We start from the raw sequence: 12,191 nt of genomic DNA, 5'->3' as shown, positions 1-12,191 counted from the left end.
TACCTACGCTTCCCACTGAACCAGAAATTGAGGACAGAAAGCATGTGACACGTGTTCAGGGTATTATACAATTACATAAGGAGTTCACTCAGGAATTGAAAGGGTGGCTTTATTAAACTACTAATTCACCATTTTGAATTAGTGTTGTGGAAACATAGTCATCATAATCTTGTATTTGTCCATCCTTGTCTAAAATTGAACAATATATGTGCCTTGTCGGGTTCATCATCCTCTAAGAACCTCATAACAAATGAAGCACTTCTGAGTCCCAACTTACAGATGAGAACACTGGGACTCAGGGAGTTAAGGGACTTTTGTAGGGTACATCTTTAATTTAGTGCTCTAGATCCCAGGATTTCAAGCAATGTGATTGATAGTACTATACATCCTTCAGATACAGCTTCCTCACTCATTCATTCATTCATCATAGCTGTGAAGAAGAGACAAAGCACCTGCTCTAATGAATTTTTCATTCCAGTGGAGGGAAAGACGAGGAAAAAAAAAAAGCAAGCAAACAAAAAATGGATATTTTTTGTGTGTGCCAGTAATGACTAAAGCTGAATGTATCTATACCCTGTGCCCCAATAGGTCCACCCTTTAGTAATTCTGAACGGAAATGTACATGTAGTGTTCACCAAAAGTCATTCTGTAATATAAAAAAACAAATTAAAGTTACCCCAAAACCCGCTGATGGTGAAATGAATAAATGAATTATGACATACACATACAATTAGAATTGATGTTCTAAAACTACTATCAACAATATGTGTTAATCTTAGAAATATAATCTTAAACTAAAGAAGCAACAAAAGAGGGTATTGATAATATAAAACACAAATTTCTCAAAATTAACCTCTCTAGTTAGTTTTTTTTTTTTGTTTTTTTAGTTAGTAGTTCAGGATAGTTAGCTCCTTTGGAAGGTGCATGAATGGTTTCTAGAGTGCTGGTAGTTTTCTGTTTCTTTATGTGGATGCTGATTTCATATCCAATGTTCGGTTTGAGAAAATTAAAAAAAAGTTCATACTTTTTTGTATTTGTAATATTTTTTTTTTCACTTAAAACTATCTTTTATTTTAATTAACAAGAATGCAGTTTAACCATCCAACTTTACTACTAAGAGAGGTTTACAGGCTGATAACACTTTCAGATTCCAGGATATATAAGTGCGAAATACAAAGTCAATTTGAGGGAAGAAATAGATCTTTTTCCTCCCTCTCCTTCCGTATGAAGAAACTATTCAGCAAGATAATGTGTGATTTCACGAGCAGGATTCCATCTTGGAACCTCTGTCCGATTCAGACCCGTCTGAGGTTTCATTCCAACATCACTACCCCAGGGCTCCCAATAAAAAAAAAAAAATTTCCCAATACTGTGTGTATATGTTTTATAATGGTAGGAGGAGAGAGAATCTGATTTATAATGTTGGCCAATTTCTGTGGTGTAAATGCTTCCACCAAGACCTATTTCAAGGTTGTATTTTCCTGTTACATTTCATAAGGGCCATCCAAGATGTTCTAAACAAGAAAGCAATGATAGAAACCCTTGTGGTTCAACTGATACTCAGGACTTGAGCTATGACTTCATTTGTGCAGTTCCAATCGCTATAGGTTTGGGAACCCGAAGGATATTTCTTCCAAGAAACATTTACATTCTTTTGTAAAGAGATATTCATGAACATTTAGAACATAATTTAGGAGACATCATTTTTTATTTTCTCACTCATCTCATCATGAATGCTTTTATAAAACTAGATTTGTGAAAAGACCCAGTGTTTGTATGTTTATTAGATTATCCCCTATTGGTTTGAAAATGAGATGTTTATAAATATGTTTTCGTGATTAAGACATTGAGGCTATTAAAATTTTGCTCAAGGCGGGACAGTGGCAGACTAGCAATAGTCAAATCTAAACAGTGGTAATTTCTTAGATGCATTGAAAGACTAACTAGTTTGAGCTCGGGTTTTTTTTTTTTTTTTTTTTTTTTAATACATCCAAAACACAATTACTCAAGGAATTATTTTACAGGTATATTTTTTGAAATGTGTATACTGGCTAATGACTTTAGCTTTACCCATTTAAAATTTTTTAGTAAAGATAGAATTCTATACTCTGCCAAGGAACTGTACCCAGCAATAATGGTTAGTTCTGCATCTTGTATCTCGCTACTCATAAGTTCTATGAAGAAAGAACTTATTTTCTGCCCTGCTCAAAGTCAAAATTAATTAATAAGTTTAAAAGATAACATAGCAAAGTAACCATTATTTCCATAACATCATTTGATTTTAAGTATAACTTCTTTTTTATATATACTTTTTATTGTGTTTTAAGTGAAAGTTTACAAATCAAGTCAGTTTCTCACACAAAAACCCATATACAACTTGCTACTCTCCTCCCTAATGAGTCAGCCCGCTCTCTCCCTCCACTCTCTCTTTTCGTGTCAATTTTTCCAGCTTCTAACTCCCTGCACCCTCTCGTCTCCCCTCCAGGCAGGAGATGCCAACATCGTCTCAAGAGTCCACCTAATCCAAGAAGCTCACTCCTCACCAGCATTCCTCTCCATCCCATTGTCCAGTCCAATCCATGTCTGAAGAGTTGGCTTCGGGAATGGTTCCTGTCTTGGGCCAACAGAAGATCTGGGTGGCCATGACCACCGGAGTCCTTCTAGTCTCAGTCAGACCATTAAGTATGGTCTTATGAGAATTTGGGGTCTGCATCCCACTGTTCTCCTGCTCCCTCAGGGGTTCTCTGTTGTGCTCCCTGTCAGGGCAGTCATCGGTTGTGTCCGGGCACCATCTAGTTCTTCTGGTCTCAGGATGATGTAAGTCTCTGGTTCATGTGGGCCTTTCTGTCTCTTGGGCTCATAATTGCCTTGTGTCCTTGGTGTTCATTCTCCTTTGATCCAGGTGGATTGAGAACAATTGATGCATATTAGATGGCTGCTTGCTAGTGTTTAAGACCCCAGACGCCACTCTTCAAAGTGGGATGCAGAATGTTTTCTTAATAGATTTTATTATGCCAATTGACTTAGATGTCCCCTGAAACCATGGTCCCCAGACCCCTGCCCCTGCTACGCTGGCCTTTGAAGCATTCAGTTTATTCTGGAAACTTCTTTGCTTTTGGTTTAGTCCACTTGTGCTGACCTCCCCTGTATTGTGTGCTGTCTTTCCCTTCACCTAAAGTAGTTCTTATCTACTATCTAATTAGTGAATGTCCCTCTCCAGCCCTCCCTCCCCTCCCACTCGCATAACCACAAAAGAAAGTTTTCTTCTCAGTTTAAACTATTTCTCAAGTTCTTATAATAGTGGTCTTATACAATATTTGTCCTTTTGCAACTGACTAATTTCACTCAGCATAACGCCTTCCAGATTCTTCCATGTTATGAAATGTTTCACAGATTCCTCCTGTTCTTTATCAATGCGTAGTATTCCATTGTGTGACTATACCATAATTTATTTATCCATTCTTCCATTGATGGGCACCTTGGTTGCTTCCATCTTTTTGCTATTGTAAACAGTGGTGCAATAAACATGGGTGTGCATGTATCTGTTCGTGTAAAGGTTCTTGTTTCTCTAGGATATATTCCAAGGAGTGGGATTGCTGGAGCGTATGGTAGTTCTATTTCTAGCTTTTAAAGCTTTTAAAGGAAGCACCAAATCTATTTCTTAAATGGTTGTACCTTTTTACATTCCCACCAGCAGTGTAGAAGTATTCCAATCTCTACACAGCCTCTCCAACATTTATTATTTTGTGTTTTTTGAATTAATGCCAGCCTTGTTGGAGTGAGATGAAATCTCATTGTAGTTTTGATTTGCATTTCTCTAATGGCTAATGATCGTGAACATTTCCTCATATATCTGTTAGCTACCTGAATGTCTTCTTTAGAGAAGTGTCTATTCATACCTTTTGCCCATTTTTTAACTGGTTTGTTTGTCTTTTTGCAGTTGAGTTTTTGCAGTCTCATGTAGATTTTAGAGGTCAGGCGCTGATCAGAAATGTCATAGCTAAAAACTTTTTCCCAGTCTGTAGGTAGTCTTTTTACTCTTTTGGCGAAGTCTTTGGATGAGCATAAGTGTTTGATTTTTAGGAGCTCCCGGTTATCTTGTTTTTCTTCTACATTCTTTATGATGTTTTGTATACTGTTTATGCCATGTATAAGGGCTCCTAACATTATCCCTATTATTTCTTCCATGATCTTTATCATTTTAGATTTCGTATTTATGTCTTTGATCCATTTTGAGTTAGTTTTTGTGTGTGGAGTGAGATATGGATATTGTTTCATTTTTTTGCAGATGGATATCAAGTTATGCCATCACCATTTGTTAAAAAGACTGTCTTTTCCCCATTTAACTGTTTTGGGGCCTTTGGCAAATACCAACTGCTCATATGTGGATGGATTTATGTCTGGATTCTCAATTCTGTTCCATCGGTCCATGTATCTGTTGTACCAGTACCAGGCTGTTTTGACTACTGTGGCGGTGTAATAGGTTCTAAAATCAGGTAAAGTAAGGCCTCCCACTTTGTTCTTCTTTTTCAGTAATGCCGCATTTATCCGGGGCCCCTTTCCTTTCCATAAGAACTTGGCGATTTGTTTCTCCATCTCATTAAAGAATGTCCTTGGGATTTGGATCAGAATTGCATTAAATGTATAGATTGGTTTTGATAGAATAGACTTTTTTTTATAATGTTAAGTCTTCCTATCCAAGAGCAAGGTATGTTCTTCCACTTACGTAAGTCTCTTTTGGTTTCTTGCAGAAGTATAATGTAGTTTTCTTTGAATAAGTCTTTTACATCTCTGGTAAGATTTATTCCTAAGTATTTTATCCTCTTGGGTGTACTGTAAATGGCATTGATTTGATGATCTCCTCTTGATGTTCTTTTTGTTGGTGTAGAGGAATCCAACTTATTCTTGTATGTTTATCTTGCTTGTATCCCGATACTCTGCTGAACTCTTCTATTAGTTTCACTAGTTTTCTGGAGGATCCCTTAGGGTTTTTTGCCGACCCTCTGGTTAGCAGCCATAGCACTTAACCACTACACCACCAGGGTTTCCAGTTTTCACTTTAGCTATTTGTAATTTTGATACACATTATTATAATTTTCAAAACCCACTTCCGCATTTCCTTGAAATTCTTTCCTTCAAAATTTCTTGTTTTGTCTAAAAAATAGAGAAGCACTGCCTCGCTTAACACATTCTATGTATGAACAAAAGCAAAAGCTTTTTTCTCAAGTGTTTTTCTTAAATATTTTAATGAAGTGTGCTAACTTGATCATATAATTGTGCTGATAGTTTTCATTTTTTTTCTTTTTGTTGGGGATATTCCCTTTTTGAGAAGATAAGATCTTAAATTCCTTAGTTTTTGTAAGAATTTTTTCTTCCTTTTTTTTTAAACTTTGTTCTTCAAATGTATGGACAAGAGAGTGAGATATTTATCTCTTAAAGAAAAGTTTGATATTGTCAAAATATTAACTGAAGAGAAAAAGACCATCAAAGAAGCTATACATAAGTGCAATCATGGCAAAATCTGAATTTACTGAATTATGAAAGAAAGGATAAAATAATTGAAAATGCATGAGCAACACCAATGTAAACATCAAGAGAGGAAGGAATGGAAAATATACAGAAATCAACAAATCTGTTTTTGAGTAGTTCCAAGTCTCTGCCAAAAATGTTCCCATTTCACGACCTATCCTGCAGGCAGTGGCAAAGGAAATGGCAACATGTTTAAGACGTTGATGATTTTCAGCACATAACAAGTGGCTGTAGAGCTTCAAAACAAAACACAGAATCACTTGCAATGTAGCTCGTGGGGAGTTAAATGAAGCTGACGAGACATTGTTCAAAATTGGTTCACAAAATGAAAAGAGATCATTAGGGGATATAGTCCTAAAGACATTTTAAATGGTGATGAGACTGCTCTATTTTCCAGGGCAGTGCCTAATAGGACCCCAAAAAAGGAAGGGGGGAAATATTTGTGGGGCGATTTTCAAAAGAGTGGCTTACTGCACTCTTGACCATGTTTGGGGATGGGATATTGCAGAAATCATGAGTAAATGAAAAGAATCTTCTTAGCTTTTGGTTTAGTCCAGTAGTGCTGACCTCTCCTGTGTTGTGTGTTGTCTTACCCTTCACCTAAAATAGTTCTTATCCACTATCTAATTAGTGAAAACCCTTCTCTTTCCCTCTCTCCACATTCTCATAACCATCAAAGAATATTTTGTTCTCTGTTTAAACTATTTCTCAAGTTCTTATACTAGTGGTCTCATATAATATTTGTCCTTTTGCAACTGACGAATTTCACTCAGCATAATGCCTTCCAGATTCCTCCATGTTATGAAATCTTTCACAGATTCATCATTGTTCTTTATCAATGCATTGAATTCCATTGTGTGAATATACCATAATTTATTTATCCATTCATCCGTTGATGGGCACCTTGGTTGATTCCATCTTTTTGCTATTGTAAACAGTGTTGCAATGAACATGGTTGTGCATATAGCTGTTCGTGTAAAGGTTCTTGTTTCTCTAGGATATATTCCAAGGAGTGGGGTCTCTGGATAGTATGGTAGCTCTATTTCTAGCTTTTTAGGGAAGCGCCAAATTGATTTCCAAAGTGTACCATTTAACATTCCCACCAACAGTGTATAAGTATTCCAATCTCTCCACAGCCTCTCCAACACATTGTTTTGTGTTTTTTGGTTAATGCCAGCCTTGTCTAAAATGATATGTTGAAGTTCTAACCCCTGGTACCTGTGAGCGTAAATTTACATGGAAATAGCACTGGGTTACTGGGGAGAGGCTTTGAAGATGTTGTCAGTTATCATGAAATCATACCGGAGTATGGTGGGTCATATTCCTATTTGCATGATATCCTTATAAAAGAGGAGTAGAGCCACAGACAGACAGATGAAGAATTCCCATGTAAAAATGCATCTACAAGCAAAGAAATGCCAAGGATGACTGGCCATCACAATAAGCTAAGAGATAGGCATGAACAGATTCTTCACTGAAGCCCTCAGAACTGATCTACACATTCGACACCCTGATTTTGAACTTCTAGCCTCAAGAACTGAGGCTATAATATTTTTATTCTTATAAACCACTAAGTTTGTCATGTTTTGTTACAACAGCCACAGGAAACTAATACAAAGATGAAGAAATAGTACAAAACCATGCCAGTGTAGACAGAAGGGACATTTTGGGCTCTTAGTATTCAGGTTGAGTGTGGGCGTAGATGGCTTATATTCTCACACTCTAATTTGTTTATTTTATTTTTCAACAATTTCTATAATGCGTACTTCACAAACAGCATGTCTGTGTTCAAAACCATGAGTAGTATATGCAATTGCCACTATATATAATAAATATTGCATTTTTAATTTATTTTAGTTTTGATTATTATATTTATAATTCTATAAGTGGAATTAGGCATTACATTTTCTTAATATACAGATGATTATTGTACTGGTGACTACCACATTAGACTAGAGTATCAGATCATTGCCATGAATGTGATTCATTATTTCTTCAAAGTATGAGAATTGCATCGAATGATACATGTAGATGGTTTCCAAGGTCCACAGTTATGGAAAATCAGATTCTAACTGAAATAAAGTTTAATATCAGTAAGCAAGAAAATATCCTATATCTTACCCCTCCATTATCTCCCTAACCTTTATGTTTGTGTAATAATGCAAGAATAAAGGGACATCCCTGAAGAGCTGCCTTTCAGCAGGGGACAGAGGTAATTGAGAAATCTTGATTTTACCTCCACAAATTTGGTTCAAGGAGAGCTGATGTCTAGGGGAAAAACTAGGAGCAAAGACTAACTCATTGTGTTTCATGTCTTTTAAGGATATTTTTGATTTCTAAAGTACTGGTTTGGAATGCCATTCCTTAATAAAATGTTACATGTTTTGCATCCATGTCTTTCATTCATTCTGGAAATTCTATATTAAGACTGATATGTTCTGGTCATATTCAGTCAGGGACTACAGCCCCCTATCAGGAAGAAGTTTAGAGTCTATGGACAGATCTCAGCCCACTCTGCATACCCTCCTGGAGCTTTTCAGAATCTCTCAATAAGAGGATAACATGAAAGACTGCATATGGAAACTCAAACCAAAAGTAAACATTCCTAGTCATATTCAGAAACGGCTGAAGTTTCAGGTCAAATTATAATATAAAAGTTCTGAGCTAAAACAAGAAAACTATACGCAAGAAGTAAGTAAATGCTTCTTTACTCATGAGATTTTCTGAATTGGAAACCTACTTATATATCTTTCATTTGTTGTTCACTTTTTGTGTTTTGGGTGTTACCATTTTAAAATGTTTTTGTGCACATTATTAGTTTTCACAACTACTTCTTATGATTTCCTAGAATAGACATTATTGCCTCCATTTTCATTATTGATATTAGAAATTATGATGCAAATGCTCCCCCAAGCCCTTATCTGGCTAGAAATATGGTCTAAACCAATGTATGATATCTCAATTGTTCTTACTGTTTCAAAATGTGATTCCCCATAGCTATTTTATACAGTAATTCGTTTATCCCACCCAAAAATCTTGAGCCACTGTAAGAATTGGGGTGTTGCGTAGAATTCTCTCTTCCGGCTATAGCATGACTCCTAGACTACTGTGTTCTGATCTCTATAGTGAGTGCTTCTTTTGGCATTCAATATAGAGGTAGAGTGGGAAACAGAGACAGATGTAAGTTGGGGAGGTTTAAAATGCTGGGAGGAAAACTCACCATTTTGGTTTTGTTGATAGAAATGGCTAGTTCTTGATGATTTTGAGGGTTCATGAGTACTTAAACTACACCTTGTCTTGTTACTCTCCAAAACCATAATGTGTCCCAGAGTAGGTCACCAGAGCAGAGCTGTCCCAGTCCCACCTGTCACAGAATTCTTGTTTCTACCACTATTCTTCTCCACTGAAATTGAATTTACTCTTGCTTATCTACTTAGATTTCAAGGTGCACACTAGGTACTTGCTATTTTCTAGATTCATGATGTTCCTAGTCTGACTTACTCTTCTTCACTGGCATTTCTGCGGGCATTTTATTCATCATCTAAAATCTGAAATTTACTTTCTTTAGTACAGACCGTTTCCAGCTTATTCCTGGCTGTTACTAACAATTATTCTTTTGATTTTTTCCCCAGACTCTTCATTTCATAAATGTAAAATCACATAATAATAAAAAGGGGTAAAAGTTTTAAAAGTGTATAGCACTGTTAGTTTTTTACAGCTCCTTTCTGTGCTCATGGACAACAATCTCTATTATCGCTGGGCTTCAGTTTCTTTATCCAGGGTATGAATAAGTTAGACTAAATCATCATAAAATTTCCTGGAAGGTCATAAATGAAATGCTTCTTAAACGTTTACCCACCTCACCCACACACATACACATGCATAACACATATGTATGCCAGTACACATACGTGCATGCACAGACATGCAAAACTGTGTGTACACTAGGAGTTTTCGCTAGACTAAAATATCTCATGGACTCTTAATCACTTTTGCATTGTCTAATGCCACCTATAGTATAAAGCACTGTTAAGGAAAGTGTTAAATTTTTAAAATCTGTTAAATGTATCTGGGTTAAACGTATCCATCTTAGAGCAATATGACTGGTCCAGAAGACATATTGGTATTTGTTTGGATTTGTATATAAGACAGCAATTTAAAAATATTTTTTCAATTATTAAACACCAATTGAGCTGCATAACAAGCCTACAAAGTAGGCACGCCCACAACAAATATGCCTTGTATTGAGATATTGAGAAGGAAAATTAATTTCAGAGAGAGTGTAATTGAAGACATAATCCCACTTGTACAGGGATAGAAGCAGAGATGCTACATCCTTGGCCAGCATTTTAGCTTTCTTATTTTCATTCTGTCTTGCTGCCTTCACATACCTGCCTTCTCATAACGAGTATGTTTTGAGAATAGTCTTTCACAATTGCAAATGTAGGAAGAATGAAGAAAGTAGTAGTAAAATGGTCACATATAGTCCTACACTCCAAAATATACACAATAAGTATATATTATATCTTCACGTGCATTTTTGTGTATATGTTTTATATATTACTGTTTTTAAAACAAGTGCAGTGAAACTTGTGAGAGCTGAATCTTGATGGGGCTGTCATGTTTTTCTGGGCCTTGCAAGTTTTCTGCTTTTGACAGGTTGCACTCTTACCACTTTTCTATCACTCATTTTAATGGAAAATAATTTAGTTTTCCTTCTCTGACAGCTTCCCGCCATAGACAGGTTCCAGCTTTCACAGGTTTTACTGTACAATATATAAATTACTTTTTATATTCAAAACAATAGAGTGGTTTTGTTATCAAGATTGTAAAAACTACAGAAATACACAGCAATTTAAAAATTGAAAATCAACTATAAATCCACTCCGTTAACTTGCCATGAAATACAATTTGATTTGTTTGTCAAGATACTATCAAAAAGATTTGTTTTATGTTGTCGAGATCATATTGTAATAATCGGCATTTAGGTGTAAGAGGAATATTCTTAACTTTTGTGTGGAAAGTAATGTATACATATACATACACACATATATATACATGCTCACATAGCAGATCATTGCTATATATATACACATATATAAACCTACGTTAAAACACCTACAATGAAATAATTCAGATATTAAGCTTTTTGTTTTATAACAAAAATGACTTTCTACTACATCTAAATGAATGCAGCTTTTTTTTAGTATAGAAGAGGGCAAAGAAAAAACTTTAATCCAAATCATTTAAGAGGTATCTTTTTCCCTTCGCATACACGTCCACATAATTCTGTAGATTAAGACATCAAAAGAGAAAAGGAGGAAAATGAAGAAAAGAAACAATGGAAGACACACACATAGAAGAAATTTTAAAATGCTAAATGTTAGAATTAATTTTAAAAAATATGTTGCAAGAATATGGAGAAAATCAAAGTAGAAACAAAATAACAAATCCATTAAATGAATTACTAATCTATGTCTGTTTAATGTTAAGCAACTTTATTAAGTAACAAATGATTAAGTTAGCATAATTGTATTTTTTAATTTTTATCTACCTATTTCTAATCTATTCAATCTACTGTGAGAGGTTTTTAAAAGATCAGCTATACTTCTCATCTCCTTTACTTTCACCTAAAATTTTTAACTATATTATTTAAACATTATTGAATAGATAAAATTGTATTTCTAATTTAGTATAATTTACAGAATTATTTAGTCTTTCTTCTACATTAAAAATCATTCAGTATGCAACACCAATATTTACCCAACTAAACAGAAGGCATCTCTATTCCTGTACTAATATCACTTTTTTATTTTTTTCCGAGATTGAATGTTTGCTGATTCCCCTAATATCTTTCTTGTCTGAGGATTTCATATCAGCACCTTGGTTAATTAATTTTCACATAATTAACCTGTTTATTATATTCTCCCAGTTCTTCCTGTGGAATTTCCTAAACTTGATCTAACACCTGCGTGAAGAATGTTGTTTATGTTCAGTTCATTATGTTGGTCTCCCAGTGCCATTTCATTTCTGGAATACTTTTACACTTTTTTCCATTTCTTTTTGATCTCTAACTCTTGGCATCCATCATATTCTGTTGTCTAAATAAGTACATGTTTGATAGCTTATTTATTTGATCATTATTTATGTTGTTTTGTTTTCTCTCATACTGATCATGAAACCTGTAATTTGTTTGAATATTTATAATTGTTTGCATAAAAACTTCTTGTATTTTTTAAGCTCTTAGTTCTTGGACAGACCACTTCTAGCCCTATCCAACCACCTGAGAGAGTGGATAGTGGAATGTGTGGATGCCTACCTAGGCTTTAGAGCACCTTGGAAGAATTCACACCCAGGTACCATTGTTCATTCACCCTTTAATAATGGACAAGTTAATTAACCTCTGTTTTGCCACATTGTCTTCCTTCATAAAATGAACATAATACTTTACTTGCTTCTTAGGAGAGTTTGAAAATTAATCGAATTGATGCAGTAAAGTGCTTAGAACATGACGTAGACTATTACAACTTGATGTTGTAGGTTTTTATTCTTTCCCCTACAAAAGTGATAATCCACATGTCACGTCCCAGGGAAAATAAGGAAGATCAATTTGGCTGAGGTAGAGTCTTGGGGATAAAAAAAATAAGAAAAAATCCTCTGGA

This window comes from Elephas maximus, chromosome 2 (genome assembly GCF_024166365.1).
Source record: "Elephas maximus indicus isolate mEleMax1 chromosome 2, mEleMax1 primary haplotype, whole genome shotgun sequence".
In the NCBI taxonomy this organism is placed as follows: Eukaryota; Metazoa; Chordata; class Mammalia; order Proboscidea; family Elephantidae; genus Elephas; species Elephas maximus.
Note: the sequence above shows the minus strand (reverse complement) of the source record.